The sequence below is a fragment of the Colossoma macropomum genome, unplaced genomic scaffold, assembly GCF_904425465.1.
Source record: "Colossoma macropomum unplaced genomic scaffold, Colossoma_macropomum, whole genome shotgun sequence".
NCBI classification, from domain to species: domain Eukaryota; kingdom Metazoa; phylum Chordata; class Actinopteri; order Characiformes; family Serrasalmidae; genus Colossoma; species Colossoma macropomum.
The window spans coordinates 185,001-192,423 of NW_023494786.1; positions in this window are offsets into that span (position 1 = coordinate 185,001).

The window sequence follows — 7,423 nt, forward strand, 5'->3', positions numbered from 1 at the left end:
CGGCTGGGTGACCAGGGTCGTTTCTGTGTGGAGTTTCCCTGTTCTCCCTGTGTCTGCGTGGGTTTCCTCCGGGTACTCCGGTTTCCTCCCACAGTCCAAAAACATGCAGTCAGGCTAATTGGACATGCTGAATTGCCCCTAGGTGTGATTGTGTATGTCTGTCTGTCTGCCCTGTGATGGACTGGCGACGTGTCCAGGGTGTATCCTGCCTTCCGCCCAATGACAACTGGGATAGGCTCCAGCACCCCACCGCAACCCAGAAGGATAATCGGTTTAGATTATGTATGTATGTGTGTGTATATATATATATATATATATATATATATATATATATATATATATATATATATACACACAAAGAGAGAGAGAGATTAAGTGAGAGAGGCTGGGAGAGAAGAGTGGGGTAGATTAGTGTAGTGCAGAGAGAGGCTGGTGATTAGTACAGCATAGTGCACAAAGGGATTAACCTTGTTCAGCCAGCAGCTCAACCTGCACACACACACACACACACACACACACACACAGCCGTACCAGTCAGTAACGAAGGCTCCTGAGGACATCACCTCACACATGCTTGTAGCTGTGTGTGTGTGTAACAGTATTTACTGCTTCAGTTCTTGCAGGTTTCCTCTCTTTCAATGTCTTTTTTATACCAGTTTGTTTCCCCAGTTTAGTCGTGTCCGGTTCCTCGTGCTAGCTATTTCTGCTGGAGGGTGAAGATTCACACAAGCCTCCTCCGAGACACACGAAGCATCTTTTCAAACTACCTCAAACTGTTCAAAACACGCTTGGAGGAGAAAGCTAAGCGCTAAATCTCCTACGTCAGCTAACAGAGTTGCATTGGGTGGCATCGTGCTGAGCGACGGGGGAGAGGGAGGACCACCGTGCCCATCTACAGAGAGAGAGAGGACAGTTATGACCTCCTGAACTTTCACTTACGGATGGCTGTGGTGTCACTGGTGATGGAACTCATCACCTGATTATAGAGCTAATGCAGGTGCAGAACTCGAGAGCCCCACGAATGAGTGTTTTTTAGCATGATTTATCATCTAAACTCACATCTGATTTGGGAATAATTGGCAGCATTCTTATAGGTTCTAGATAGTGTTAGGTTTATTGCTTCAGGTAAAATACACACACACACACACACACACACACACACACACACACCACACATTATCAACTAAACCAAATGTGTGTGAACCTCAGTCTCTGACTCTTCAGCAGATCTTAAAATTATTTTAAAAAGCTAAAATCTTTATTATTAGACTGAGCCTTTGATTTAGTGTGTAAATAATTGAAAATACTGTAGAAGCATCGTCTCTACTTGCACCTGAATTTTTACTTTGCTGTTACATTTATTTTTGCTCATATTTTGTCATGTAATTTATTTTGGCGTGTATTTTGTGAATTCACATGTATTTTTGCTTGAATTTTGTGGATTCACATTCATGTCTGATTATATTTTGTGATTTTACATTTATTTTTGCTTGAATTTTGTGGATTCACATTTGTCTGATTGTATTTTGCGAATTCATATTTATTCTGATTGTATTTTTGAATGTACATTTATTTTTGCTTGAATTTTGTGAATCCACTTTTATGTGTGATTGTATTTTGTAAATGAACATTTATTATTGCTCATTTTTGTAAATTCATGTTTATTTTTGCTTGGATTTTTCATGAATTCACTGTTTGGCTTGTGATTTATAAATTCTCATTTAGTTTTGCATATCTTTGTAAATTCACATTTATTTTTGCTTTGATTTTATGAATTTACATTTATTTTTGCTTGGATTTTGAGAATCCACTTTTATGTGTGATTGTATTTTGCAAAGTAACATTCATTATTGCTCATTTTTGTAAATTCATGTTTATTCCTTCTTATATTTTATGAATTCATATTCATTTTTAGCTTATATTTAATGAATTCACTGTTTTGCTTGTATTTTATAAATTTACACTTATTGTTGCTTATATTTATTGTTGCTTATATAAATTCTCGTTTAGTTTCCTCGTATTTAGTGAATTCAAATTTATTTTTCCTTGGATTTTGTAAATTCACATTTATGTCTGATTGTATTTTGTGGATTCAGATTTATTTTTGCTTGAATTTTATGAATTCACATTTATTTTTGCTTGAATTTTGTGAATCCACTTTTATGTCTGATTGTATTTTGTAAATTAACATTTATTATTGCTCATTTTTGCAAATTCACATGTATTTTTGTTTGTATTTTAAGACTTCACTTTTTTTGCTTGTATTATTTGAAGTCACATTTATTTTTGCTTGTACTTTGTGAATTTGCATTTATTTAACATGTCATGAACTGACCTTTTCTGCTCATGCACTGCCAGTCAAAAGTTTTGGGACACTTGGCTTTCTTTCTGTCTTTAGAGTGATGTTTGATTTTCACTGTCACTGTTCAGTGAAGGACGTTGCAGCTGTGTTTGCAGGGATGTTTATCTCTCTCCCTGATATGAAGAGCAGTTTTATAATGATGATTTTTACACTTTTCTATTTCAAACTGTTCTTAAACACAAACTGAAGCCTTTTATCTGCAGACGGTGGTTTGAACACCTGAATCACTTCCCAGCAACGTATTAAAACACATGTTGAAAAGCTGGGAGTCCTCAGATTTCTGATGGTCAGTAGTTGTGTTGGTGGGTCAGTTTTATGAAGGATGGAAACATGAAGTGATAGAGATCCACACAGTGCGGAGGGCCATGTGTGCGGCAGGTCACACTGCAGTGGACGGAGAGGAGGGAGGGAGCGGAGAGAGAAACGTGCTGAAGGATTAAACCTTTCCCCTTTAGCCTACTGCTCTCTCTCTCTCTCTCTCTCTCTCTCTCTCTCTCTCTCTGTCTCTCTGTCTCTCTCTCTCTCTGTTGCTCTCTCTCTGTTTCTCTCTCTCTCTGTCTCTCTCTTTCTCTCTCTCTCTGTCGCTCTCTCTCTGTCGCTCTCTCTTTCTCTCTCTCTCTCTCTCTCTCTTTCTCTCTCTCTCTGTCTCGCTCTCTTTCGCTCTCTCTCTCTCTCTTTCTCTCTCTGTTTCTCTCTCCCTGTCTCTCTCTTTCTCTCTCTCTCTTTCTCTCTCTGTTTCTCTCTCTCTCCCTGTCTCTCTCTTTCTCTCTCTGTCTCTCTCTCTGTCTTACTCTCTCTCTCTCTCTCTCTCTCTCTCTCTCTCTGTCTCTCTCTCTGTCTCTTTATCTCTTTCTCTCTGTCTCTGTCTCTCAGTTCAATTCAGTTTGGTGCAAACTTACTGGACAATTCTAGTTAAATATTGCTAATGCTAGTTTAGTATTGATAATACTGCATCAATATTGTTAATGCTAAAGGAAGGCAAGCATCTAGACTGTTCTCTGCGCTGGCACCCAGGTGGTGGAACGAACTCCCACTGGCTGTCTGTACAGCAGAGTCTCTCGCTGTCTTCAAACGCAGACTGAAGACCGTCTCTTTATACAGCACTTAAATGAGCATTGAGTTAAGTACTGACTGTAAAGTATTGTACTGCACTTATGTATTGTATTGTATTGTGTTGTGTTGTATTGTATTGTATTGTATTGCACTGCTCTGTGTTCAACTCTCTAGGTATCAATAATGACTTCCTGATTCTAGCAGTATCTGAGCTCAGGACTGACTTTCTCTCTAACCTATTGGTAACCAGCAAAGACACTTTCTCTGGATAGACAAAGCACTTTTTGTAAGTCGCTCTGGATAAGAGCGTCTGCTAAATGCTGTAAATGTATTGCTAATGTTGGTTTACTATCATACTGCTTGTTTAATATGTCTAATGTTGGCTGGTTATTGCTAATGTTGGTTTACTATGCTTTTCTCTTAAGGCGCGTCTAAAAACCTATGACTTTATTTTATGGATGTATTTATTGTCTCTCTGTCTCTCTCACTCTCTCTACCTTCTTCTCTTTCACACTTTCTCTCCCCCCCTCGCTCTCTCTGGCTCCCCCTGTTGATGCCTGTAGTGAAATTAAAGCATTTTAGCTCCAGATATTTAACAAACCACTTTATCTACTCCAGTCTGCACTAAACAGAGTAACAGCAGCCTGAGCTTTATTTTATTACACATTAAAGAAACTGATTGTTTACTTATCTGAGTTATCTTGTGAATATATGACAAGCAGTTAAAGCAGACGGGGTGAAAGTATGGTCACAAGGTTGTTTAAAAATTTCTAGCCCAACAGCTGCTCCAACACTGCCCGAATGGATGGACAATAAATGCAGTGTATTTTTAGAGTAATATTTAACGTAGTATTAACATTTTTGTGGTTTTATGCACCAAAAAGTGATCATAATTCATTTTTTTCATCCTCTGTTTATCCCCTAGAACTGAACAGGCTGTGCCTTTAAGACTGACACATGTAAATGAGCTGTGTTCTGATTGGCTGCCCTGTATTGTGTCTCATTGAAAAAGCACTCAGAGCTGAAACACGGCTTATAATTTCAGTGTGAGTGGGCGGGGCCGAAGTGCTGTAGGGTGAATTGCATCTATGTAAATGAGATTTTTGTGACATCATGGAAATGCTGAATTCATTAGCTTCCATATATCGACTGTACCAATTTCAGATTGTTGTTTATTTTTATTTTTTTTTCCAAATTATGGAAAATCCAGACTGTCCACCAACCAAAAACAGCCCTACGGGATGGAAAATTGCCAAATCTGGCAACACTGATTATATTAATAAGGTTGTTGAGTAGCTTTGTATGAATATCAGGGGTTTTATGAAGTAATATGTTATTTGTGACATCACAAAAGCAATCAATACAAAAAAACATAGCTTCCATATATGGACTGTATACAGCGACCAGGCATAACATTCTGACCACCTCCTTGTTTCTACGCTCATTGTCCATTTTATCAGCTCCACTTACTATATAGGTGCACTTTGTAGTTCTACAGTTACAGACTGTAGTCCATCTGTTTCTCTGCATACTTTGTTAGCCCCCTTTTACCCTGTTCTTCAGTGGTCAGGACCCCCATGGACCCTCACAGAGCAGGTACTATTTGGGTGGTGGATCATTCTCAGCACTGCAGTAACACTGACGTGGTGGTGGTGTGTTAGTGTGTGTTGTGCTGGTCTGAGTGGATCAGACACAGCAGTGCTGCTGGAGTTTTTAAACACCTCAGTGTCACTGCTGGACTGAGAATAGTCCACCAACCAAAAATATCCAGCCGACAGCGTCCTGTGGGCAGCGTCCTGTGACCACTGATGAAGGACTAGAGGGTGACCAACACAAACTGTGCAGCAGCAGATGAGCTATCGTCTCTCGGAGGGTGGGGGTGGAGGAAGGGAGTTCAGGGGGGGAAGCATTTATTTGTATCTGTGTTGTTGTACATTTTGTTTCTGTTTAGTATTGAAAATAAAAAAAAAAATGTTCACAAAAAAGAAAATGTGACGCTTCACCAAACTATCGCTTTAATAAAGGGCAGAGACGCACCTAAAGCACAAACCTGGCTGATTCAGTCTCTGGATATAAAGCGGCCTCAGCACTTCGGAGGGTCACCTGAAGGGCATCTCTGCAGTCTTGAGGAGCTACAGGTCCTGAATCAGCACAAACAGCAGTGATTCAGTCTGTCTCAGAGCAGCAGGGCAGGCTGTGATTAACCGGACAAAGCTAGAGTTGTTGTTGTTTATGCATAATTACATGATATCTAATGAATTACATTTACATTTGATTTACTGATCAACGGGCTGAGTCAGCGCTTCTGATTTTTCTCAAAACAGACAGACACGATGTCGAGCAGTAGACTGTCGATACAGAGTGTAAATTAAACGTTCACTTGTGTAATTAAATATGCAAATGCATAACTACATGAATAAATGAATGCAATACAATTACTAGGAATGATTCAGGAACTACTACAACATGTTCAGTGTCCACCATGTTATTTTGTTTGTTAACTACTACGAATTAATCAGTAACCGGTATGAATTATTTAATAACCACTACAAATTATTCAGTAGCCACAATGATTTATTCAGTAACCACTATGAATTATTCAGTGTTTACTGTGAATTATTCGTTACTTTTATTAATTATTCAGTAGCTACTACAAATAATTCAGTATCTACTGTGAATTATTCAGTAACTACTATGAATTATTCAGTTTCTACTATGAATTATTCAGTATCTACTATGAATTATTCAGTATCTACTATGAATTATTCAGTTTCTACTATTAATTATTCAGTATCTATTATGAATTATTCAGTAGCTACTATGAATTATTCAGAATCTATTATGAATTATTCAGTATCTACTGTGAATTATTCAATAACAACTATGAATTATTTAGTATCTACTATGAATTATTAAGTATCTCCTGTGAATTATTCAATAACTACTATGAATTATCCAGTATCTAATATGAATTATCCAGTATCTACTATGAATTATTCAGTAGATACTGTGAATTATTCAGTATCTACTGTGAATTCTTCAGTAGATACTGTGAATTATTCAGTATCTACTGTGAATTCTTCAGTAACTACTATGTATTATTCAGGAACTGCTACAAATTATTCAGTATCTACTATGAATTATACAGTAACCTCTATCAATTATTCAGTATCTACTAAAAATTATTCAGTAATAATCAAAAATATTTCTTAAGCACTATGTGAAGTATTCAGTATCTACTATGAATTATTTAATAACTTCTGTACACTGTCATTAACCTTTATGAATTATTTTGACTAGTATGAATTTTTCAGTTACAACTGTAAGTTATTTAGTAAATACTACAAATTACTCAGCAACGACAAGAAACGACTCATTATCTAACATGAGTTATTCACTATGAAACTAATGAGTAAGGTCTGTAGTTGTGAGATTAAAGAACTGAAGTGTGAACATCTGATGCAGATCCTGAGAGTTTAAGGGGTGAAAGGTTAACTGATGTGCTGTAATGTGGAGAAAGCTTTTATGGTCAAGTAAACAATATTTTGATTTCTGGACCCCCCCTCCCCCTTCCCCCCCCCCTCCCCCTCCACCCCCCAGAAGAACAAATAAACATGTTATTTGTAGAACTCCGTGCTGATATTTCCAAACTTAATGGAACCGGGCCTGTCCTGCCCACCCCCTTCCTGAGGTCTGACGGAGCGCTCTGATTGGTGGGATTTCCCGGCGGTCGCCCAGATTAGCGCATGTTTCCCTGCATCACCTCCCTGTCCACGTCATGTGACCCATTACATCACTGGATTGAGGTCAGCGCGGGATTAGACGGACGAGAGAGCGACAGTATTATTGAAAGTGAGGAATTGAGGGAGGGAGGAAGGGAGGGAAGGAGGGAGGGAAGGAAAGGGAGAATGGAGGGATGGGGAGCTATTGGGGAAAGAGGAACAGAGGACAGGGAGGAGAGGAAAGAATAGAGGGATGAAAGAGGAGAGGATGCTACAGGGCATCAGC